The following is a 26724-nucleotide window of genomic DNA, read 5'->3' on the forward strand; positions in this document are numbered from 1 at the left end:
GGGAGTTTGGAGACTTTTCCGGGTATAAGCTCAACATGGGGAAGAGTGAACTATTCGTGATACACCCAGGGGACCAGGGAAGGGGGATAGACAAGCTTCCACTGAAGAGGGCGGAAAGGATTTCTCAGTACCTAGGTGTCATGCTATTCATATAAACATATCATAGTGCAATCACACACACACACTGATGGACAGATCAACGGACCAATCAACACACACACAACGTCACAGCCAATCACAAGCAAGAGCACACGCACTATAAAACAGGGAACACCACAGTTCCCGCTGATTCCAGCAGGAGATAGCTCAGGGCACAGAGCTCACAGCGTGCCACTCAGACATACACCATGTGCTGAGTGCCTCTCTAAGATAGTGTTAGGGCTGGGTCCACAGGTTCACGGGTAAAGTACGAACCACAGCCATGAGTTAACAGATGTTGTTATCAAGAGTAATAAAACAGAGTTGTACCATCTACAACCGTATTGGTTCGTTTATATAGCGGAACACCCAACACGACACTAGGGATCCAGGTGGCCAGGAGCTGGGGGGCCCTACACAAGCTCAATTTGACGAGGCTGGTGGAGCAGATGGAGGAGGAGTTTAAAAGGTGGGATATGCTGCCACTCTCCCTGGCGGGTAGGGTACAGCGGTGAAGATGACGGTGCTCCCGAGGTTTCTTTTTATATTCCAGTGCCTCCCCATCCTGATCCCTAAGGCCTTTTTAAGTGGGTCAGCAGGAGCATCATGGGGTTTATCTGGGCGAAAAAGACCCCAAGGGTGAGAAGGGTGTTTCTGGAACGGAGCAGGGACAGAGGAGGGTTAGTGTTACCTAATCTGTGTGGGTACTACTGGGCTGCCAATGTGGCGATGATACGCAAGTGGGTAATGGAGGGGGAGGGGGCGGTGTGGAAGAGGCTGGAGATGGCGTCCTGTGTGGACATGAGCCTGAGAGCGCTGGTGACGGCACCGTTGCCGCTCCCACCGACAAGGTACACCACGAGTCTAGTGGTGGCGGCGACCCTCAAAATTTGGGGGCAGTGGAGACGCCACAGGGGGGAGGCAGAGGCTTCGGTGTGGTCCCCGATCCGAGAGAACCATCGGTTTGTCCCGGGGAGAATGGATGGGGGGGTTCCTGAGCTGGCACAGGGCAGGTATTAGAAGGATGGGGGACCTGTTTATAGATGGGACGTTTGCGAGCCTAGGGGCGCTGGAGGAGAAGTTTGGGTTACCCCCGGGAAATGCCTTCAGGTACATGCAGGTAAGGGTGTTTGTAAGATGGCAGGTGAGGGAATTCCCGCTGCTGCCAGCACGTGGGATCCAGGATAGGGTGCTCTCGGGGGTGTGCGTTGGAGAAGGCAAGGTCTCAGCGATCTACCAGGGGATGCAGGAGGAGGAGGAGACCTCGGTGGAGGAGCTAAAGGGTAAATGGGAGCAGGAGCTGGGGGGAGGAGATAGACGAGGGTACGTGGGCGGACACCCTGAGTAGGGTAAATTCTCCCTCCTCTTGCGCCAGGTTTAGCGTGATACAATTTAAGGTTCTGCACAGGGCTCACATGACTGGGGCAAGGCTGAGTCATTTTTTTGGAGTAGAGGACAGGTGTGTGAGGTGTTCGGGGAGCCCAGCAAATCACGGCCACATGTTCTGGGCGTGCCCAGCGCTGGATGGGTTCTGGAGGGGGCGTTGTGAGGACGGTGTCTAAGGTGGTAAACACCCGGGTTAAGCCGAGTTGGGGGCTCACACTATTTGGAGTATCGGACGAGTCGGGAGTGCAGGAGGCGAAAGAGGCCGGTATTCTGGCCTTTGCGTCCCTGGTAGCCCGGCGGAGGATTCTGCTGCAGTGGAAGGAGGCGAGGCCCCCAGTGGAAGCCTGGATCAGCGACATGGCAGGGTTCATTAAACTGGAGAGGGTAAATTTTGCCTTTAGAGGATCTGTGCAAGGGTTTTTCAGGCGGTGGCAACCGTTCCTAGACTTTGTAGCGGAGCGTTAGGAGGTGGTCAGCAGCAGCAGCAACCCAGGGGTGAGGGGAGGGGGGGGGGGGGGGGAGTACCTTGTGTTTACTGCTGTGTTTATTATCGTTTAATGGAGGGTTTGTATATTGGGGAAATTCGTGACATAGCTATAAGATGTTTATTTATGTGTTCTTTGTTTTTTCTTATTTCTGTAGGGGGGGGTTTGGTTGAAAATATGTAAAAATAAGAATAAAAATATATATTTTTTAAAAACAAGAGGATGGCCTTTGAGGTCGGCAGTATTGCAATCGATCCTGGGGTTGGGTTCGTGATGGTTAGCGAGAAACTAGAGGGGACGCCTGTGGTGCTCGTGAATGTATATGCCCCAAATTGGGATGGTATGGATTTTCTGAGGTGGGCTTTAGTGAAGATTCTGGACCTGGACACGTGTCAGCTGATTATGAGGGATGATTTTAACATGGTTCTGGATTCTAGGGTAGACTGGCTGTGTCCTAGGACCCTGAATGTTTCAGCTATGGCATGGGAATTGTTGGGATTTATGGAGCGAATGGAGGGAGAGTTGTGACATTTGGGAGGGAGAGACCAGTGACAGTTTGAGAGTCTGAGGGTGAAGGAGTTTTCATACTTCTCGCACGTGCACCTGGTGTTCTCCCAGATTGATTTATTTGTTTTAGACAAGGCATTGTTGACGGGGGTAGTTGGACTGGAGTATCCAGCAATTCTGGTCTCTGACCACGTGCTGCATTGGGTGGATTTGCGGGTGGTGCAGGGGGAAGCTCAGCGGCTGCAGTAGAGGTTGGATGTGGGGTTCCTGGTGGACAAGGAGGTCTGTGAGAGGGTGAAGGTGAGGGTGACCATCCAAAATTATGTGGAGCTGAATAATACAGGGGAGTTTACTGCCACCACATTGTGGGAGGCGCTGAAGGCAGTGGTAAGGGGGGAATTTCTATCGATATGGGTGCACAGGGAGAAAGCGGACCGGGCGGAGAGGCTGAGGCTGGTGGAGGACATCCTGAGGGTGGACCGGAGATATTCAGTGGCACCTGAGGAGGTTTTATGAAAGGAGAAGCAGAGGCTCCAGATGGAGTTTGGGCTAGTGTCCACTGGAAAGGCAGTGGGACAGTTGAGTAGAGCCAGAGATCAGAACTTCCCGCTTTTTGTTCTTAAGTCCTTTTTTAGGAAGGTGAATGGGTTGATTTTGAGCTTTGCGTGGGTGGGGAAGGCTCCACGGATGAGGAGGGTGTTCTTGGAGAGGGATCGACGATGGCAGTAGGGGGGGGGGGGGGGGGGGGGGGGGTTGGCATTGCCGAGCTTGATGAATTACTACTGGGCAGCAAACATTGCAATCGCTTGGAAATGGGTGGTGGAGTAGAGGTCGGTTTGGGTGCAGATGAGACGTACCACCCACCAAAGGGGAATAGGTTTGGGTATCTGCAGGTTAAGGACTTTATTAGGAAGGAGATGCCATCCTTTCTGGCGCAGTTGCCCCCGGTGCTGCAGGATACACTTCACTCCGAGGATAATATTGGTTAGGGTAGGGTTGCCGACATGTATGGAGATCTGAAGAAGAGGTAGTGTGCTCCCGTGGAGGAGGTCAAGCACAAGTGGGGTGGGGGGGGGGGGGGGGGAGGGGGGGCGGGGGCGGCGGCGGCTGGAGTGTGGAGGGAAGCCTTGTGGAGGATGAATGCGTCCTCATCATGTGCTAGGTTAAGTCTCAGGCAATTTAAGGTGGTGTATGGGGCCCACTTGACGGTGCCCAGGATGACTCAGTTCTTTCCGGGGTGGAGGATAGGTGTGGGTGGTGTGCGGGGGCTGACCAACTATGTGAACATGTTTTTAGCGAGGTTGAGGGAGTTTTGGAAGGGATTTTCGAACATAATGTCAAAGATTCTGGGGGTAGAGGTAGCTCCGAGTCCGGAGGTGGTGATATTTGGAGTATCAAAGTTAAATTCACCATTCTTGGGAAGGAGGGGTTTACCTTGAGGTGGAAGCTGTTTAACGATTTCTTTAAAGACCACTGTGTTATCAGCAGGGCGAGGGGGTGTGGGAGTTTACTTTTTGTTTGGAGGGGTGATACGTTGGAAAGAGGAGGCGGGTACCGAGGTAGGAAGGGTGTGATTTGGGGCAGTGATTAGGGGAGGGGATGCAGGAAGGGAGGGCTTTTGTTTTGTTACCTGTTGGCTTTTGTGATTTTTGTAAATACGTATATATTAAAAATACATTCAATAAAATGTTTTTAAAACAAAACAATGTAGGTCTTCAGGAACTATCACCATAGCTGAACCTCACCGAGAAGCAGTGTGTAAGGCAGCATTTCAACATTTTCCAAGATAACAATTCAGGAAAAAATGAATTGTCATTTGGAAGAGTATGGGTTAGTAAGTGAAAGTCAGCACTGATTTATTAAAGGGAAATCATGTTTGACTGACTTGATTGAGTTCTTTGATGAAGTAACGAAGAAGGTTGATGAGGGTGTAGTACAGTTGATGTTTTGTAAAATGGACAAAGGCATTTGACTTATTAGGCATGTTAGCAAAATTGAAGCCCATTGGGATTAAAGAGACAATGACAGCATAGATACAAAATTGGCTAAGGGACAGAAAGCAGCGAATAGTAGTGACTGTTTGTTTACTGGAGAGTGGAGTTCCAGGATAATGGGACCACTGCTCTATTTGGTAAACAGAGCATTATTTCAAAGTTTGCAGGTGGCACAAAACGTGGAAAACGAATGAAGAATAAGGAGGACAAAGACCAATTAAATGGACAGACACATGGCAGACACAGAAAGTGTAAAGTGATAAATTTTGGTCGGAAGAACGAGGGGGCGTGGTATCAACTAAATTGTGCAATTCTAAAGGGGTACAGGAACAAAGTGACTCTATATACATATTTACGGGTGGCAAGACAAGTGGAGAAGGCTGTGAAGTGGGGGCAGCACAGTAGCACAGTGATTAACACAGTTGCTTCACAGCTCCAGGGTCCCAGGTTTGATTCCCGGCTTTGGTCACTGGCTGTGTGGAGTCTGCACGTCCTCCCCGTGTCTGCATGGGTTTCCTTCGGGTGCCCCAGTTTCCTCCCACAGTCCAAAGATGTGCCGGTTAGGTGGATTGGCCATGCTAAATTGCTCTTAATGTCCAAAAATGGTTAGGTGGGGTTGCGGGGATAGGGTGGAGTTGTGGGGCTTGGGTGGAGGTATGGGCTTCGGTAGGGTGCTCTTTCCAAGGGTCGGTGCAGATTCGATGGGCCGAAAGGCCTCCTTCTGCACTGTAAATTCTATGAAAAGCATATGGGATATTTTATTAAGAGGCAAATAGAGTACAAAGGCAAGTAAATTTTGTTTAAAACTTTAAATCCAACTGGTTCAACCCGATCTGGAGTATTCTGTTCCATTCTGAGCCTCACACTTTAGGAACGATGTCAAAGCTTTGGAGAAGGTGCAGGAGATATTTACTAGAATGGTTCAGGGATGGAAGACTAGGTGGGGGAGACTGGAGAAGTTGGAGTTCTTCTTATAGCAGAAAAGTTTAAGAAGCATGGTTTTGATAAATGAGGAGAATCCTTCTCTGATTCTGGCCAGAATTCTCCGGCTGCTCGTTGGCGGCGGGATTCTCTGGTCCCACCGGCACTGCACCCCCGCCCGATGGCATGGGGTGGTTTCAAGGGAAATTCACATTGACAACAGTGGTAACAGAGAATCCCGCTGCCAGTGAACGTGTGCCAGTGCCGCTACCTCCTGCTGCCGAGAAACATCCCCAGAAATGGGGACAGTCCTGTGCTCTCTGCTGCAGCTAGAATTCGATCCATACAGCAGGGCATGAACTGCATTGCCAGTGGCCACGAAGGTCATGAGGGCTTTAACATTTTATGCTCTGCTCCTTCCAAGCTAGATACATGGGGGTATCTAGCTTGTTGATGGTATAAACAATTTCTCCATGAAGACTGCTGCAGGTTAAAGCTATGAAGACCCAGGAGGCCCGAGAAGGTAAGTAAACAGTAGTTAATTTAGGTCAAAGAAACCGGCTGCAATAAGACCCGCTCAGGATTGCCAGAATGCCGGTCCCAGTCTGGGCCGGTTTAATAGAGCAAGGCAACAAGCCTCAGCGTGGCGGGCCGCTAGCAGGAAAGCTCATATTCGAGGAGTCCCATGTGGAGATTGGTTAGTGTACCCGCTGTGGGCCTCGTTAGGGTTATTACACCTCTCCACCGCCCCCCCCCCCCCCCAAGTCCGAAAGATCCCGCCCAGTGGTCAGCTGAGGGGGTCGTCGTCCCTGCTTCACGAGTGGCTGCGCCTCTGCCAGCGATGGGGCAGCCCGGGGGGGGGGGGGGCGAGTCGTCGATCGCCTTTTCCGTGAAGAACGACGGAGAGTCACTGCGGGGGGCTCGACTCCGGTTGCGGCATCAACCGGAAGAGCTGACGTTTCCGTGTCCGAGGCCATTCGCCATCGACCTGTTGGTCTGGATGCTGGTCCTGGGTTGTGCCTTTTGGCTGTTAGGCAACGCGTGTGTGGGGTGGGATGCAGTTGGAGGCACTAATGTCTCGCGTGGTTTTCTCCAAGGCGGGTTCCCCTCCCCTTGAGGTGCTCCACGTGCTTCCATACAGTCTTCTCTCTGGCTCTGACCTTGTACAAAACCGGCCCTGTTCTCTCCATCATGACCATATGGATCCACTGGGCGCAGTCCCCCAAATTACGGACATGTGCAGCTCCCCTAGTTTAAAATCTCTCTCAGATGTCCAATGGTCGTGGTATTTCTTTTGGAGGTCCTTCTTCATCTCTACTTTCCCGCCAAGACACGGGAAGGTTAGGCTCAGGTGGGTCTGGAGACATCAGTCTGTCAATAGATCTGCAAGCAGTTATGATGTGTGGCATGGTCCGATAGTGGAATAGGAACTGCGCCAGCTTTGTATCAGGGAGAGCCCATATTATTCTTCCTCATGCCTTGTTCGAATGTTTGAAATTCCGGCTCCGTCAAACCATTTGAGAACGGATGGTATGGAGCAGTCCGGATGTGCTTTACCCCGTTGGCATGCACTACCGACTCGAACTCTTCACTAGTGAACGGGGTCCCGTTGTCTGTGGCCAGTACCTCCAGTATACTGTGGGTGCTAAATGATTGGCATAGTTTCTCCATGGTAGTTCTCGAGGTGGTAGTGGGCATCCGATGTACATCCAGCCACTTGGAGTGGGCGTCCATGAGGACCAAAAACATTGATCTCATGAACAGCCTGGCAAAAGCAGCGTTTAAGCGCACCCAGGGGCGCCCTGGCCGTTTCTAGGGATGGAGCAAGGTGAACAGTGGGAAGTTCTGGTGTTCTTGGGATGCCGAGCACTGTTTTACCAGCGTCTCAATGCCACCATCAATTCCAGGCCACCACACATAGCTTCTTGCAGACATTTTCCTCTTCAAGGTCCCAGGGTTCCATTATGAAGGTCCTGTAGGATGGTGTGTCTACCTGGCCGCGGGACGAGCGCCCCACATTGAGCTCCTGCTGCTTCAGGAGATAGGGTTGCAACTCTCCCAAAGTATTTCTTTGTAACCCAGCGTGCAGGACGACTTGGCGTGGTTTCGCCAACATGGGGTCCCTCTGAGTCCACATGTGGATCTGCATGTCCATCACAGGCAGGATGTCCATAAAGTTCAATGTTGACATGACTTTGTTCATTACTGTTGGAGATGGGGGTACTCACAGGCAGGGGAAGTTGACTGAGGGTATCTGCATTTGCTATTTGCACACCTGCCGATGCTCAAAGGTGTATTCTTAAGCCGCTAATAACAACGCCAGGCATTGGATCCAGATCGACACGATGGGAGGAATCACTTTGTCCTCCTTGGAGAGGCCCAGTGGGGGCTTATGGTCAATGATGATAAAAGAATAGCGCCCATAGATGTACTGACAGCATGTTTTCACCACGTAGATTACTGTCAACCCTTCTTTCTCTATTTGGACCCGTATGCTATTGGGTGTTCTGTGCCGTCATCCCACCGATGGGACAATACTGCTCCTATGCCACAGGGAGAAGCTTACATATGAGGACTAGAGACTTTGAAGGGTGACTGCCTCTTCACCCTGGCAGACACTTCCTCTTGTGGTGCTCCCCTTGCCCAGTTTTAGTTCTTTTTCAGCAGTGCATGAAGGGGCATCAACAGAGTGGCTAGTGTCATGTGAGAGTGCCTTTAAGAAATGGATGTTTAAACAATGTACCTTAAAGAAATGGAGTGATGTCAGAGTGTGGGTGGAGCTGGGCTTTAGATCAGCCATTTTGTAGTTTTTAGTTTCAGTTTGAAAAGAGCTTGGGGGTGCCTGTGTTTGCAGTGAGCTGGATCTTCTGTGATCTCTGCCATGAAAGACTATCTCTGGATCATTTGGATGATTTAAACTCATCATAGTAAAGCCTTTAACCTGACATGTTTCTGTTTAAAGGTGTTAGTCTCTTGGATGTTGAAAGGAATAACTGAAGGATTATTTAATGTTGTATTATTTTCGGGGTTATCTTTGAAGTGAGGGGTGTTAAGTGATCCAATGTTTATTTAAAAGGGTTAAATTGAGTTCAATGAATAAACATTGTTTTGTGTTTAAAAACCCACGTGTCCATAATTGTAATCCCACGCCTGGAGAACAAGCCGTGTGCTCAGAAAAGCAACAATAACATTAAAGGGGAGGTTGGTTGAACTCCATGATACATTTTGGGGTTCTGAAAACACCTTGCCTATAACAATTGGGGGCTCGAGGGGGATAAAAGTCTATCTATTGGATTGGCTTTTGTGAACTTAAAGACAGTGAAAGATTATTGCGTTTCCGGTGTGGTATTTTAGTTTAAGTGTGTTTTCAGTGAATTTACAGTGCAGAAGGAGGCCATTCGGCCCATCGAGTCTGCACTGGCTCTTGGAAAGAGCATCCTACCCAAGGTCAACACCTCCACCCTATCCCCATGCCCCATTAACCCCACCCAACACTAAGGGCAATTTTGGACACTAAGGGCAATTTATCATGGCCAATCCACCTAACCTGCACATCTTTGGACTGTGGGAGGAAACCGGAGCACCCGGAGGAAACCCACGCACACACGGGGAGGATGTGCAGACTCCGCACAGACAGTGACCCAAACCGGAATCGAACCTGGGACCCTGGAGCTGTGAAGCAATTGTGCTATCCACAATGCTACCGTGCTGCCCACAATGCTACCATGTTGTGGACAATGGCTCTTTCAGAGGCTCAGAAGTTTTTGGGGGTGGACACGACAACACATGATACCTTACTTTCAGAGAGTAAAAACAGACTGTTAGGTTTGGCAAAAGCATTGCAGTTGACCCTGCCCAGCAAAATACGAAAAAATGAGGTACTTAACGTGATATCTGCACATTCAGGTTTGCCTGTGATACATTCTGACTCATTAGATATGGCAAATATTCAGTTGCAAATTGCACAAGTGGAACATGAGAAAGAATTAAAGCGGCTGGAATATGAAAGAGAGAGAGAGGAAAAAGAGAGAGAGAGGAAAAAGAAAGAGAGAGAGAGGAAAAAGAAAAGGAGAGAGAAGAAAGGAGAAAAGAAAGAATAGCCCAGCAGAACAAAAAGAAAAAGAAAGGGAGATACAGATCAGGGAAAAAGATAAAGAGAGGGAGTTTGAACTTCAGAAAATGGCCATGAAACATGACAATCAGTTAAAATTGGCAGACGTAAAGGGAAACGTACAGTTGGATGATAGTGATGAGGATAGTGAGAAAGAGCGTCATAGTCGAAGGCTTGGTGGGAATCTATTTAAATATGTCCAAGCATTGCCAAGGTTTGATGAGAAGGAAGTGGAAGCCTTTTCATTTCATTTCAGAAGGTAGCTAAACAAATGCAATGGCCACAGGACATGTGGGTGTTACTGATTCAAACAAAGCTGGTAGGTAGAGCTAGTGAAGTGTTTGCATCACTACCGGAGGAGGTATCTGGAACGTATGAGGAGGTGAAGAAATCCACCTTAAGTGCATATGAGCTTGCCTGAAGCACGCAGACAAAGGTTTAGAAATTTAAGGAAAGAATTTGGTCAAACATACTTGGACTTTGAAAGGCTCAAACAGAGTAATTTTGATAGGTGGATAAGGGCTTTGAAAATAGACCAAACGTATGAAGCTCTCAGAGAAATTATACTTTTGGAGGAGTTAAAAAATTCAATTCCTGATGTAGTGAGAACTCATGTGGAAGAACAGAGGGTGAAAACTGCGAGATTAGCAGCAGAAATGGCAGATGATTATGAATTAGCTCATAAATCAAGGATTGGTTTCCGACATCAGTTTCAGCCGGTGAGGGATAGAAACTGGGGACATGAGAAATACTCAAGTGGTAAAAGGTAAAGGTGATCTGATGGGAGACAATAAAGAGAGTGTACCTCAGATTAAAAAAGAAATCCAGGAGGGTGGAAAAGAGATGAAAAGTTTCAAATGTTTTCACTGTAATAAACTAGGCCATGTAAAATCACAGTGTTGGTGGTTGAAGAAAAGCACTGAAGGCTGATGTGGTAAAACAGGATAAGACAGTGGGAGTTGTTAGAGTGGTAAAGGAAAGCCCAAGGGAAGCGAAGGAGGTGCAAACGATTGTACAGCCTGTTCAAGAAGTAATTGTTAAGAAGGTGCCAGATGTCTTTAAATAATTCACTTGTGGGTAAAGTTTACTCATGTGTCTCAGGAGGAGCAGGTAAAGAAGTCACAATTTTAAGAGATGCAGGGGCTAGTCAATCTCTAATGGTAAGAGATGAGGAATTATGTAGTTTGGGAAGAATGTTGCCAGAAAAGGTGGTAATATGTGGAATTCAGGGTGAGAGGAGTAGCGTTCCATTATATAAGGTAAGGTTGGAAAGTCTAGTGAAGAGTGGTGAAGTGGTAGTAGGAGTAATAGAGAAACTATCTTGTCCAGGAATACAGTTTATCTTGGGTCATGATATAGCTGGATCGCAGGTGGGAGTGATGCCTACTGTGGTTGGTAAGCCAGTGGAAAATCAGATTTTCCTGGGATTCACTGACGAATATCCTGGGATTTTTCCGGATTGTGTAGTAACCCGGTCGCAAAGTCACAAGTTAAGACAAGAGGAGAAATCAAAGACTGAAGATGAAGTTGAAGTGCAATTATCAGAAACAACTTTTGATCAGATGGTTGAAAAAGAACAAGAACAGGTGGAGGATGAGGTGGATATTTTTAGTTCAGGAAAATTGGCAGAGTTGCAACAGAAAGATGTAGAAATAAAACAGATATATCAGAAAGCATATACGGAAGAGGAATCTGAGAGTATACCAGAGTGTTATTACCGGAAAAGTGATGTCTTGATGAGAAAATGGAGACCTGTACCTATGCAGGCGGATGAAAAATGGGCAGAAGTTCATCAAGTAGTATTGCCGGTAGGGTATAGAAAAGAGGTGTTGCGAGTTGCACATGAGGTACCAGTGGGAGGTCATTTGGGAATAAGGAAAACTCAAGCTAAAATCCAGAAACATTTTTGTTGGCCTGGACTACATAAAGATGTAGTTAAATTTTGTCAATCATGTCACACATGTCAAGTGATAGGGAAACCTCAAGCAGTGATAAAACCAGCGCCCTTAATACCCATTCCAGCATTTGAAGAACCTTTTACAAGGGTCCTAATTGATTGTGTAGGACCGCTTCCTAAAACAAAAAGTGGGAATCAATATCTTTTGACTATAATGGATGTGTCTACTAGGTTTCCAGAGGCCATTCCAGTATGTAATATTACAGCTAAAAGGATTGTGGAGGAGTTACTTAAATTCTTTACTAGATATGGACTACCCACAGAAATTCAATCGGATCAAGGATCAAATTTTACTTCAAAGTTATTCAAAGAAGTTATGGATAGCTTAGGAATAAAACAATTTAAATCAGCTGCGTACCATCCATAATCGCAGGGAGCATTAGAAAGGTGGCATCAGACATTAAAGACAATGTTGAGGGCATATTGTCAAGATTATCCAGAGGATTGGGATAAAGGAATTCCATTCGTATTGTTTGCAATTAAGGATGCACCTAATGAGTCTACCAAATTTAGTCCTTTTGAACTAATTTTTGGTCATGAGGTAAGAGGACCACTTAAATTGATTAAGGAAAATTGGTGGGTGAGAAATCGGAAATTACACGATTGGATTACATGTCAAATTTCAGGGAACGATTAAATCGAGCAGGTGAATTGGCTGGACAACATTTGAAAGTTACACAAAATGTGATGAAATGGGTAGTGGACAAGAAATCCAAAGTTCGTAGTTTTGCCAGTGGGGATAAGTTTTAGCGTTGTTACCAGTGGTAGGTGAGCCTTTAAAAGCTAGGTTTTGTGGACTGTATCAGATTGAAAGGAAATTAAGTGAGGTGAATTATGTGGTAAAAACACCAGATAGAAGGAAGACTCACCGAGTGTGTCATGTGAATATGCTTAAAAGGTACTTTGAAAAGGAAGGAGAGAAAAAGGAGGTTTTAATGATTCTAACCCAAAGTGACAAACCAAATCCAGATGACTGAATTTGACATACCTCAATTTAAATTGGAAAATGAGGATGTTCTTAAAAATTGGGCTGAATTGTTAAGTTACCTTCCAGAGGAAAAACAAACTGACCTGAAAGATTTTGTAAGGGCCCCGAAGAATCCAGCACGAGTTTTAAGGATACAAAATAATAACGTTTATTTACTATAACAATATATACATAACAGTAGCAGTAACTTCCCTTGCTACCTTCTCCTTCCTCCTGGTTCCTGGACTGGCCAGCTTATTTATACTAGGAGTTTCTCCGCCCCCCTCATTGGGGAAGTTCATACTCCCATAGGATTGTGGGATAGTCATTAGTCCCCAGCCAATCGTCAGTAGGCAGGTTATAACATCCCTCCCCCCCCAAAGTCCAAGGAATCCACCGTAGGCCCTGGCGAAGGAAGGCGTCAAACTCGTTTGGCCGCAGGCCGGACGCCATTTGCACGCGGCGCTGGATCAGGCGGCGTATAACGAGACGGAGACCGGCGCTTCCGTGATGAACGGCGCGGTTGTACATCCACGGCCTGTGGACCCGAGGATTCCCCCTCTGATTCATCCTGTGTCTCCATCTCGGAGTCAGAGTCTGCTGCCTCCGTCATGTCAGCGTCTCTATCCCCATTCGGTCCCGTCACGACCTGCGCAGGCTTCGAGTGAGGCACCAGTGGAAGATTTGGAGGACTACCTTCCCTTGTTTCTGGTCTTTGCCGCTGTTGAACTGAGCTCCGGGGGCGGGGAATCTTTTGCGGGGATGATCTTCTGGACTGGACGTGGTCTACATGTTTTCGCTGGAGACGACCCTGGGCTTGCACTTGGTACGATATAGGGCCCGTTTGGCGAAAGATTACACCAGGAACCCATTGGGCACCACCAGCAAAATTCCGCACGAATACTGGGTCACCGGGCGCAAACTGCCGAATTGGACGATGCCGAGCCAATCCCGGTCCCTGCTGTTCTTGTGTGCGGCGTACTTTTGCGCCAATGTCCGGGAAGACCATACTAAGGCGGGTGCGAAGCCTCCGGCCCATTAGGAGTTCTGCGGGAGCTACCCCAGTCACTGTATGGGGGTTGGTCCTGTACGTAAACAAAAACCGAGCCAGTCTCGTGTCCAATGATCCGGAAGACTGCTTCTTTAGGCCTCTTTTGAATGTTTGCACTGCACGCTCTGCCAACCCATTTGAAGCCGGGTGGTAAGGGGCAGTGCGGATATGGCGGATGCCGTTCGTCTTTGTAAACCTAGCAAACTCCTCACTCGTGCATGGAGTGCCATTATCCGTGACCAGCACCTCGGGGAGGCCATGCGTGCTAAATGATAAACGCATTTTTTCAATTGTTGCGCAGGACGTTGTCCCCTGCATCTTATGCACCTCCAGCCATTTGGACTGGGCGTCAATTAGTAGAAGGAACATGGATCCCTGAAAAGGGCCTGCGAAATCTGCATGTAAGCGTGCCCAAGGCCGCCCTGGCCATTCCCAGTGATGTAGGGGCGCAACCGGCGGAAGCTTCTGATGCTCCTGGCAAATGGAGCAGTTTTGGGCCACCTTCTCAATGTCGGTGTCGAGGCCTGGCCACCAGACATAACTCCGGGCCAACATTTTCACCTTGGTCACGCCCGGATGCCCATTGTGCAAGTCTGATAATATCAGCTCCTGGCCTTTTTCCGGGACAATCACACGCGTCCCCCACAAGAGGATGCCGTCTTCCACGCTGAACTCTGACAGCTTGGAGGAAAATGCCCGCAACTCGCCTGGGAGCTGTCTATGCTGCCCACCATACAGGACTATGTGCCGAACCTTTGACAGGATTGGCTCCGTCTGGGTCCACTCACGGATCTGTGATGCCGTGACAGGCAAGGTGTCCATAAAATTTAGGGTTGTGACCACCTCACCGGTCGTGGGGGTCGACATGGGGCCGGTTGATAAAGGCAATCGGCTCAGTGCGTCGGCGTTTGCTATCTGCGTACCTGGTTTGTGCTCCAGAGAATACTCATATGCAGCAAGCAACAAAGCCCAGCGCTGGATCCGTGCAGAAGCAATGGGCGGTATTGGCTTATCCTCTCTGAAGAGTCCCAGCAGGGGCTTATGATCAGTCACGATAGTGAACTGGCAGCCGTACACATACTGGTGGAAGCGTTTCACCGCGAAAACCACTGCCAGGCCCTCCTTCTCGATCTGCGCATACTTTTTCTCCGCTGCAGTCAATGTGCGGGAGGCGAAAGCTATCGGTTGCTCGGCCCCGTTCTCCATCTTGTGGGGCAGGACAGCCCCAATACCATACGGGGATGCATCACATGTGACGAGCAAAGGCTTTCCCGGATCATAGTGGGTTAGTAACCCAGACGACGACAATTGTTGCTTTACCCGCCGGAAAGCGGTTTCTTGCGGCTGACCCCAAACCCAGGTGTGATTTTTCTTTAGCAGCAGGTGTAAGGGGGCCAGCGTAGTTGCCAGATTGGGGAGGAACTTCCCGTAATAGTTTACGAGACCGAGAAAAGAACGAAGATGCGAAGTGTCAGTCGGGGTGGGGGCATGTTGAATTGCACGCACCTTCTCTGCGACGGGGTGCAGACCCTCGCGGTCCACCCGATAACCTAGGTAGACTACTTCTTTTGCCTGAAATAAGCACTTTGTGTGACGTAAACGGACTCCAGCCTCCGAAAGGCGTTTAAGGATAGCCTCCAGATTTTCCAAATGCTCTTGCTCCGACGTCCCTGTAATCAACACGTCATCTAGGTAGACAGCCACACGTGGTAAACCTCTCAAAATGCCCTCCATAACACGTTGAAAAATTGCGCAGGCAGAGGATACTCCAAAGGGCAACCGCGTATATTCATACAGGCCCCGGTGTGTGTTAATTGTTACATATGGTTGGGAGGCAGGGTCCAGCTCCAACTGCAGGTAGGCGTGACTCATATCTAATTTTGTGAATGAGAGTCCGCCTGCAAGTTTCGCGTAGAGATCCCCTATGCGAGGCATTGGGTATCGGTCGAGTCAGGAAACTGTATTCACTGTAAGTTTATAGTCGCCACACAAGCGAACTGTGGCATCTGGCTTCATTACTGGTACAATTGGTGCTGCCCAGTCAGCAAAACGGACGGGCCTGATAATACCCAAACTCTCCAAACGAGTGAGCTTCCCTTCTACCTTCTCGAGCAAGGCGTAAGGCACTGGGCGTGCCCGGAAATAGCGCGGCGTGGCTCCTGGTTCAACTTGGATACGGGCTACGGCCCCTTTTATTTTCCCCAAACCGGGCTGGAATACCTCTGGGTATCGTCCTAGCACCTCAGTCAACCCTCCAGAAACTGTTTGGAGGATGTGCTGCCATTGCAACTGCAAATGGCGCAACCAGTCCCGACCCAACAGGCTGGGCCCATGGCCACGCACTACGATAAGTGGGAAACGCCCCTCCTGGCGTCCATAGACAACAGGGGTCATTGTAGTTCCTGCAATGTCCAGTGGTTCCCCCGTGTAGGTGGCCAACCTGGCCTGTGAGTCAGTTAATGTAAGGGTCTGTACACCCTGCTTGATGCGGTCGAATGTCCTCTGGGCGATCACGGAGACCGCTGCGCCAGTATCCAACTCCATCTCCAGCGGGTGGCCATTGACCCGTACTGTCACCTTAATGGGGGCCACACGGGGAGCTGCCACACAATGCAGCTGCAGGCAGTCGTCCTCCGTCTCCACGTCCTCAGGAGTGGTCGCCGCAGGTTCATCCACATGGAAGGTACGGCCTCTGGGCTGGTCCCAGTTACGGCCCCTGGGCTGGTCCCAGTTTCGGTCGGAACGACGGCGCCTCTGGCGTCCCCAGGACCGCCGTCCGCGATGGGGTCGGCGCCTACAAGTCTGACACGGACATGGCTCCTCATCCATTGGCTCTGGAGAAGGCTCCCTTTGGGGAGGAATGTCCGATGGCCACTGGCGTCGGTCTGGTCGTTGCCTCGCCCAAGGTACCGCAGGAGTGCGGGGGGACGTTTTTGGGCGGAAAGGGTTGCGCCCCAAGGCATGCACTTCCATTCCCTGTAGCTCCTGTACTCCTCGCTCTGCGCTCTCTCAGGACAAGACTATTTGTATTGCCTGTTGAAAAGTCAATGTTGGCTCCGCTAACAACTTTCTCTGGGTGGCCGCATTGTTAATACCGCAAACCAAACGGTCGCGTAACATTTCTGACAAGGTCTCACCATAGTCACAGTATTCCGCAAACCCGCGAAGCCCGGATAAAAAATCGGCAAGGGATTCTCCAGGGGTCCTCTCAGCGGTATTAAACCGGTAACGCTGGACTATCGTGGACAGGGTTGGGTTAAAGTGTTGCCCCACTATATTCACAAGTTCGTCAAACGTTTTGGTGTCCGGCGCAGCTGGGTACGTAAGGCTCCTAATCACCCCAAACGTATGCGGCCCGCAGGCGGTGAGCAATATGACCACCTGGCGCTCGTTTTCAGTGATATTATTTGCCCGGAAATAGTAACGCATCCGTTGTGTGTACTGGTTCCAGCTTTCCAGCGCAGCATCAAAAACATCCAAACGTCCGTACAGAGGCATGGTATAATAGAAAACAACTTCCAACCTGTATCCAACAAAAATCCAGGGAGGTGGCTTCAGCAGTGTAGACAGCTATTCACTTTTACCTTCGTCGCCAGTTTTGTAAGGGCCCCGAAGAATCCAGCACGAGTTTTAAGGATACAAAATAATAAAGTTTATTTACTATAACAATATATACATAACAGTAGCAGTAACTTCCCTTGCTACCTTCTCCTTCCTCCTGGTTCCTGGACTGGCCAGCTTATTTATAGTAGGAGTTTCTCCGCCCCCCTCATTGGGGAAGTTCATACTCCCATAGGATTGTGGGATAGTCATTAGTCCCCAGCCAATCGTCAGTAGGCAGGTTATAACAAAAGAGTTATTGATATCACATGGGCAAGTTTGTAGAGATAAATTGGGAAGTACTAAAATGGCTATACATGATGTAGATGTGGGAAATGCTGTTCCTATCAAACAACATCCATATAGACTTAATCCTTTAAAATTGGCACAGGTTAACAGAGAGATTGAGAGTATGCTGAAGAATGGCATAATTGAAGTGGGTTGCAGCCAATGGAGCTCACCCATAGTGATGGTACCTAAACCAGATGGTACCCAACGGTTGTGTGTGGACTATCGAAAGGTGAATGCAGTTACAAGAACGGACTCCTACCCTATCCCACGTTTGAAGGATTGCATTGCGAAAGTGGGACAATCTGCTTTTATTTTCATCTTCCAGACATGGAAAGAACATTTTAAACATCGTATGGAGTTCTTCAATCGACTTCAGGAGGCGGGTTTGGTGATGAACATAGCCGAAAGTGAATTTGGAGAAGCCCAAATCACTTTCCTTGAGGAGTTTCCGATACCCTCAAGACGAAGGGAAATAATGCGATTTCTTAGCATAAGTGGATTTGATCAAACATTTGTGCAAAGGTTTTGTAGCGTGATTTCTCCACTGATGGACTTGCTAAAGAAACGTCAAAGCTTTCAATAGACAGCGGACTTTCAACAGGCATTTGACTGCCTGAAAGCTGTGATCACCAATGCTCCTGTATTGGAGAATTGCGTGGGACTCTGTGGTCAGATTGAACTAAAGTATCTGATTCTAAAGAGAAATGCCGAGACGTAGAGGAGTGGATGGATCGTGCAGAGACTTTCTTGTGCAAAGAGACTGTCAATCGAGAAGGATTTCGGTTGGAGGAAGAAGATCAAAGAAAAATTGACTATATTATTATGCCTGTTTGCGTGTTTTTTTTTGTGAAACGTAAAAGTATTTTTACTGTGTGCATTTCTTAGTGGATGATGCAAAAGTGAAAAATGAAACCATCTTGAAGTTGATGGTTTATTTTTTTTTCTTGGGGGGAGGTGTCATGTGAGAGTGCCTTTAAGAAATGGATGTTTAAGCAATGTACCTTTAAGAAATGCAGTGATGTCAGAGTGTGGGTGGAGCTGAGCTTTAGTTCAGCCATTTTGCAGTTTTTAGTTTCAGTTTGAAAAGAGCTTGGGGGTGTCTGTGTTTGCAGTGAGCTGGATCTTCTGTGATCTCTGCCATGAAAGACTATCTCTGGATCATTTGGGTGATTTAAACTCATAATAGTAAAGCCTTTAACCTGACGTGTTTCTGTTTAAAGGTGTTAGTCTCTTGGATGTTGAAAGGAATAACTGAAGGATTATTTAGTGTTGTATTATTTTCGGGGTTATCTTTGAAGTGAGGGGTGTTAAGTGATCCAATGTTTATTTAAAAGGGTTAAGTTGAGTTCATAGAATAAACATTGTTTTGTGTTTAAAAACCCACGTGTCCATAATTGTAATCCCACACCTGGAGAACAAGCCGTGTGTTCGGAAAAGCAACAATAGCATTAAAGGGGGAGGTTGGTTGAACTCCATGATACATTTTGGGGTTCTGAAAACGCCTCTCCCATAACACTAGATTCACAATAGCTTTCCCATAGTAATTCACAAGCCCAAAACAACCTCAGTTCTGTCGTATTTTTGGATGTCGAGACTCCCTTTATGGCCTGGACCCTTTCCTCCACCAGGTACAAGCCATCCTTATCCACATGGTAGCCAAGGTACGTGACAGCTTTTGCCTGAAACACACACTTGCCTCTCTTCAGGCAAATGCCCGCTTTGGAAAACCGCCCACTTTGGACCTCTTCCAAGTTATCCAGGCGTTCCTTCTCATGGTGGCACAATGGTTAGCACCTCCGGGTGCTCTGGTTTCCTCCCACAGTCCAAAGATGTGCTGGTTAGGTGGATTGGCCATGCTAAATTGCCCCTTAATGTCCAAAGGCTAGATGGGATTACGGGGTTAGGGCAGTGAATTGGGCCTGGGTAGAGTGCTCTTTCGGAGGGTCGGTGCAGACTCGATGGGATGAATGGCCTCCTTCTGCACTGGAGGGATTTTATGATTCTTGGTCGCTCCTGAAATGAGCACTTCATATCGGTATATCGCTACTTTGGGTAGCCCCTGGAGCATGCCTTCCATTAGTCTTTGAAAAATTGTAAATGCAGATGAAACCCCAAAGGAGAGCCAAGTATACTTGTTCCGACCCCTGTTGGTATTGATGGTATGAGGGCAGCATGGTGGCGCAGTGGGTTAGCCCTGCTGCCTCACGGCGCCGAGGTCCCAGGTTCGATCCCGGCTCTGGGTCACTGTCCGTGTGGAGTTTGCACATTCTCCCCGTGTTTGCGTGGGTTTCGCCCCCACAACCCAAAAACGTGCAGGGTAGGTGGATTGGCCACGCTAAATTGCCCCTTAATTGGAAAAAAAATAATTGGGTACTCTAAATTTTTTTTTAAACGGTATTGATGGTACGTACCTCCGTGATTCTGTGTCAAGCTCCAGCTGCAGGCTCAGGTGGCTCATGACCAACTTCGTGAATGAGTAGCCCCCGGCTAACTTTGTATACAGATCCTTTACACGTGGCATGAGACATGATTCAAGGGGAGGCACTGTTCACTGTCAATTTGTAATCACCACAGAGGCAGACCAACATATCCGGTTTCAACACCCAGTCTGCAAATCGGACAGGGCATATGATCCCAAACTTTCCAAGTGTCACAATTTGGTTCCAAACTTTGTGAGTAAGACATAGGGGACTGGTTGTGCTCTGAAGTATTTGGGCTAGGCCTCTGGGTCGATCTAAATTCTTGCTCTGGCCCCTTTTATTTTTCCTAGACCCTTCTGGAAAACTCCGGATATTTCCCACGGACCTCGTGCAGGCGGAAGATTTGCTGCCAGTTCAGGTGAAGTGTTTGTAGCTAATCATAGCCCAACAGGTTGGGTCCCAGTCTTGTACTACTCTCAGTGGACGCCTGACAGCCCATGGGTAACGGTGGTCATGGTGGCCCTACGACGTTCAACAGCTCCCTGGTATAGGTTGCCAGCCGGGCCTTGGTATCATGCAAACCCAAGGGCAGGATGCCCATGTGAAGCCGGCAGAAGGTTTGTTGACCGATGATGGAGAAGGCAGTCCCTGTGTCTATCTCCATTACCAGGAGGTGACCGTTGACTTGAAGTCTTATCTGAATTAGGGGCTGTGATGCAATTCATCTGCCTCAAATCGTCCATCTCAGTGTAAGCCCTTGACTCTGGGCAGTCTTGTCACCTGTTCTTTGTCGATACTGGCGGCTTTGGCTGCCGTGTATTCTGTGACCACAAGCATAGTAATGCCACAGATACTCAACACCATCCTCTGCGGCGGTGTCACGCTAGTCAGTGGTGGCCTTTGACCATTGAGTCCATTGAGCTCAGACGTGATTTGGTTGCTGCTTTGGTGGTGATTGGGTCATGCGAGCACTGACCTGGGAGGGCATCGCACTTCTGTACAGGAGCTGTCCCACGCTATGGGCACTGTAGTCAATGGGGCCCTGGAGCTCCTGGACCCCCTTCTCAGCGTTCTCATGTGATAGGGCTAGTTCAGTGGCTTTTTTCAGGTATAATGTTGGATCTGGCAATAACTTCCTCTGGGTTGCCACATTGTTGATCCAGCAGACCAAACGGTCCCTTAGCATCTCAGAGAGGGATGAACCGAACTCACAGTGTTTTGCCAGCCTTTGGAACCGTGTCAGGAGGTCTGTCATCAACTGCCCCAGAGTCTGTTAAACCAATACCTTTGCATTATTACTGACGGTTTTGGGTCACAATGATTCATCACCAGCTCATTGTTCATTGGTGGACTTCGAGTCTGGGGCTGATGGTCGGGGCCCCGCAGGCAGTCAGGAGGATTACCTTCCATTGGTTCCCTCCATTGATACCATTCACCTGGAAGAAATGCCACATTCGCTCGGCATATTGGGCTCAACCTCCAGGCCTGCATCAAAGGCCTCTAATTTTCCAAAAAGCAGCATTTTTCAAACTCCCCCAGCCTCATTCCTGTATGGGAGTATTCCAATGTAGCTGGGACTTCTAGAATGGCAATCATTGTTTTTTTTACCTCGTCACCAGTATGAAGGCCCAGGAGGCCTGAGAAGGTAAGTAAATGGAGGTTTATTTAGGTAAAAGAAAATGGCTGCTACGGTGGCAGCACACAATAAGTGCCATTCAGGACAACCAGAATGCCGGTCCCAGTGTGGGCCGGCTTTTCTCGAGCAAGGTAACGAGCCCCAGCTGGGCGGGCCTTCACCCGTGAGCGGTGAAGCTCTTATTTCACTAGTCCCACAGGGAGAGTGATTAGTGTATCCCCATGGGCCTCGTAAGGGATATTACACCCACATTGCTGGATTCCTGCAGAGTGCAGGCCATTATTGAGTGCAAGCACTTAGCCCTATGTCCTCCCAGTCACCAACCAGCACAGTTTGTCAAAAAACAGTTCCTTTCACCCTGTGGTGTTTTCCTTGTGTGTCTATTCTCACTGTCTCCTCTGTTCCACCCACGTCTTTGGGTAGTAGCTGGTTGTTGGGGTACAATAGCTCTACCCACACCAACTCATGTCAGGAACCTGGGCAGACACACAGCAGTGATGTAATGGGAGCAATGTAGCAACAAGGGTTCTGATTGAACAAACTATCTGGTGTCTCGAAATAACAGTCCCTTCAAGCGGCTTACTTAACACAACGCAGAGCATATCTTAAGGATCATCATATTTTGCTGCCTATTCCGCATTCTTGTTGTTCAAAGAGGAGCTTGAAGCCTTGGAGCTCCCTGAGGAGGAAGTGTTGGAGTAGGAAGCTGAGGAGTTGGATGAGATGGAAGAGCCTAGTTCACCACTTCAATGAGCGGTCAGAGCTGTGGGTCATGAAGTGTTTGCCCTGAACAATCCCCTTCCTACCCAGAGCATCAACCTTCCCCCCACTCACCCAACATCAATCACCATCATGGTAATGCCTTCAAACTGTGGTTTGGGCATGTTCACGGAGATTATGACGAATAACAATTATATCAAAACAAAACATTTTTACTTCAAACAAACCCTATTCTTAATTTCACAAACTCTTACGTGATTGCTACATATCATCCTTGTGACAAAGCACTAGAAGCCTGTCTTGCATGTTTACCTATCTGACCGGGGGCATACAGCTTGCTGTGAGGCTGCTGAATTTCCACTGAGGGTAATTGAGATGGCTGTGCTGGGTGACCTCGAGGAGCTGTGACCTTTGAAGAGCCAGTTACAGTCTGATTGGGGTACATGTTCCACAGTCACCATGAATCTCCCAGTACTTCGGTTAATGACTATTTTTCACATGGGGCATCCATTTTTGAACAGACAGGCAGAGGAGTTTCAACCCCACCAGAATCCCAACTGGAGTCACACAACTTAAGAACCCTTATCCCTGAATGATTGATTGAGACAGAAGCAAATCAGAAGGGATAATATTCATCCTTGGTAAGTTTGGATAGGTTGGCTCTATCTCATTATTGTGTTTAATCTTTATTTCAAAGCCTTCCTGTAGAGGTAAGCTTTGAGGAGCCATGTCCTCCCTCATCACAGGAATTAACTGGAGGCCTTCTCTCTTTCCCTTTGACTCATCTCCTCATCCCCTGCTCACCTCCCTTCTCCTACCCATTCTTCCTCCTTTCCTTTCTCTCCCTCCCCCATCCTCCTCATTTCTGTTTTCCCAACTCCTTCCTTGCATCCTGCTCATCCCGTCTTATCCCTCCTGTTCCCCTCTCCTCGCCCTCGCCTCCTTTCGCTCCTTCCCTTCTCTCTATGCTCCCTCCCCTCCCTTTCTCCCTCCTCCCCTTCCCTCTCACCCCTACCACTTGGCGTTCTCCTCTTCCCCTCCCTCCTTACTCCTGTCCTTCTGCTTCCCTCCTCACTCCTTTCCCTACTTCTCTCCTTTCTCCTACCTTTCTTCCCTCCCTCTCAGGTTACATATTAAACCCAGCTCTACTCAAATTCCGTTACCATTTCACAAGAGGATTAGTTGCTTCACCTCCTGTATATTTCCACATCCACTTACGCACAGACTGTTGCTCCCTGGTTACAGAGGAGTTGGTTATTTAGTTATTGTCTTTTGAACTCAGCTTGTATCTGCTGACCCGATTGGAGTCTGTGTCGGGTTCCTGGAGTGGCCCCTGCCCTGTGTGAATCATGACTACATGGCTCTCCCTAGCCCAGGGAAGGTTGACTGTATGAACCCAGGTACTGTTGCAGCTGAGATCAGGCTTCCACAATGCCTGAGGATAATCATAGAACCACACACCACTGAAGGAGGCCATTCTGCCCACTGTGTCTGTGCCTTGGACATATCCAATTACTCCCATCCCCTGCCCTTCCCCCGGTCCTGCATTTATTTATTTTTAAGTATTTATCCAGTTCGCTTTTGAATATCATTAATGAATCTCTCAGGCAGTGCATTCCATTTTTTAATAAATGTTCTTTTATTGGGCTTTTGAACAAAGTATATTTACCGTTATGTACACATAATAAGATATATGTATATATAGAAGAGCACACACAAACATACCACAAAAAGAAAAAACATAAAATAAAATAAAATGACTGGTAGGGTATTATGCACCAGCTCAACAGCAGCACTCTACAAAAAGATTATTTTTGACACATAAGTAGGCATCTGTTTGTTTGGGGGGGTGTGGGGGGGGGGTTAACTGGGGAAGTAGATATACATTTGGGTGCCAGGGAAACAATTACAGAGGGCAATACGCGAGTGGGTCTGGTGTTGGTGTTGTCCCTTGCTTCTCCTGGATGGATTTCGCTTCCGTTGTCGTCTCGCGTTCACCTCTGCTCCAGCTGTTTGTCCCATCTTTCGCCCAGATTTTCCTTGTTCTCTGTCCCGGTAGATGCCAAGTTTATTATCGTTTCCCGTGCCCTCCTTCCAGCTATCATTCCCCTGCCTCTCCCCTGCCTTTCCCCCACCTCTCTGGTTCCCCTCTATTGTTTCCTGTCTCCTCACTCTTCCCCATCCCCTTCTGCCCCCTTCCCCCCTCTACTTCTCCTGTGGTTCGCCTTTCTTTCCTTTTAGGTTTAGCTGTTCCCCCGCCCCCCTAACCCGGTCTATTCCTCCCTCTCAAGCCTTGGCTACTTTCCTTTGATTCTTGGCTACCTGACTATTCTTCCATTTGTTTGTTGGCCACAAACAGGTCCCGGAACAATTGGGTGAATGGCTCCCACGTTCTGTGGAAGCCGTCGTCTGACCCTCGGATGGCGAATTTGATTTTCTCCATTTGGAGGGATTCCGAGAGGTCGGACAGCCAGTCTGCAGCTTTGGGTGGTGCTGCTGAGCGCCAGCCGAACAGGATTCTACGGCGGGCGATCAGGGAGGCAAAGGCAAGGGCATCCGCCCTCCTCCCCAGGAATAGATCCGGCTGGCCTGATACCCTGAAGACCGCCACTTTCGGGCATGGCTCCACCCTCACCCCCACCACTTTGGACATTGCCTCAAAGAAGACTGTCCAGTACTCCACAAGTCTGGTGCAGGACCAGAACATGTGGGTGTGGTTGGCTGGGCCTCCTTGGCACTGTTCACATCTATCCTCCACCTCCGGGAAGAACCCACTCATTCGGGTTCTTGTCAAGTGGGCTCTATGTACCACTTTTAGTTGCGTCAGGCTGAGCCTTGCGCACGTGGAGGTGGAGTCGACCCTATGCAGTGCTTCGCTCCAGAGTCCCCACCCTATTTCAATCCCCAGGTCCTCCTCCCATTTCTTTCTTGTTGCGTCCAGTACGGTGTCGGCCCTTTCTACCAGTCGGTCATACATGTCGCTACAGTTCCCATGATCGAGGATGCTTGTGTCCAGCAACTCTTCCAGTAATGTCTGTTGTGGCGGTTGTGGGTACTTCCTTGTCTCCTTTCATAGGAAGTTTTTGAGTTGCAGGTACCTGAGCTCGTTCCCCCTGGCTAGCTGGAATTTCTCTGTCAGTTCAGCCAGTGTTGCAATCCTGCCATCCGTGTTTAGGTCCCTGACTGTAAGTGTCCCTCCGTCCTGTCCCCACTTTTTGAAGCCAGTCAGCGCTGGTGTGAACCTATGGTTGTTACAGATGGGAGCTTTGTCCGACATTTTGGTCAGGCCAAATTGCTGCCGTAGTTGGTTCCAGGACTGGAGGGTGGCTTTCACCACCGGGCTGCTGGAGTGTTTTTTGGGTGGGGATGGGAGTGCCGCCGTGGCGAGGGCCCGGAGAAAGGTCCCCATGCAGGAGGCCTCTTCCGCGCGCACCCACTCGGTTTCTGGCTCCTTAATCCATCCCCTTATTCGCTCGGCCATCGCCGCCCAAGGCAGCTCATTCCAGATCACTGTAACTCGCTGTGGAAAACCAATATTTCGAGTTTGTTTACCGATTACCTTCAGTCTGAATCCTCTGGAAACAGTGTGGAAGCAGTGTCTCCTTACTTACTGTGTTTCACATTCCCAAAATTCCACGGAGCTGTTTAAGCCACCATGGAATGTGGGGTGAGCTCATTAAAGTCCTGACTGTCAAGTGTGCAATTCCCTGTTACACAAGAGGGAGGTGGAGAGCGCAGTCATTCTCACAGACAGGAATGGCGAAACGGCCAACTGAGGGGGCGCGGTGGGGAGATGGTGGGGGTGGGGAGAGGGTAAGTGGTACAACGTTTGGCTTGGCTGAGTTGACTGTTGGGTAGCCTAATTGGATGCCTCATTTTAAACCATTTTTTAAAATGGCGGGCAAACCAAAGAAGGGCGGGGTGGGTAAGAGTGGTGCATGTTATCAGTGAGAATGACTCTCAAACACTCTGACATAAGGTGCATCAAAGGAGCAAAAGACTGCTAGGAACCCACAGCAGAAATCTCAGGAAAGTGTTTGGCATACCTGATGGAGGGAGGTGGCAATGTCATCTCCCTCAGCTCCACAATTGAAGACCATTGCTGAGAAGGGTTCAAATGTTTGATAGAAGACATACAATATTAAAAAACCACTCAATGTACTGTTACCTTCTTTGTTATTTAATACCCTCAAGAGAATAAATATTTTTTTCCCTAAATTTAGAGTACCCAATTCATTTTGTTCAATTAAGGGGTAATTTAGCGTGGCCAATCCACCTAGCCTGCACATCTTTGGGTTGTGGTGGCGAAACCCACGCAAACACGGGGAGAATGTGCAAACTCCACACGGACAGTGACCCAGAGCCGGGATCGAACCTGGGACCTCGGCGCCGTGAGGCAGCAGTGCTAACCACTGTGCCACCGTGCTGCCCTCTATATAATAAATAATGACAGAACTAACTCTCACTGTGCTGTGTTTTGACAGGGTTACTAACTCAAGATCATACCGAATGTGTTCGGAAGTTACTTGCACACAGAACT

This window comes from Scyliorhinus torazame, chromosome 1, assembly GCF_047496885.1.
Source record: "Scyliorhinus torazame isolate Kashiwa2021f chromosome 1, sScyTor2.1, whole genome shotgun sequence".
Taxonomy (NCBI): Eukaryota; Metazoa; Chordata; class Chondrichthyes; order Carcharhiniformes; family Scyliorhinidae; genus Scyliorhinus; species Scyliorhinus torazame.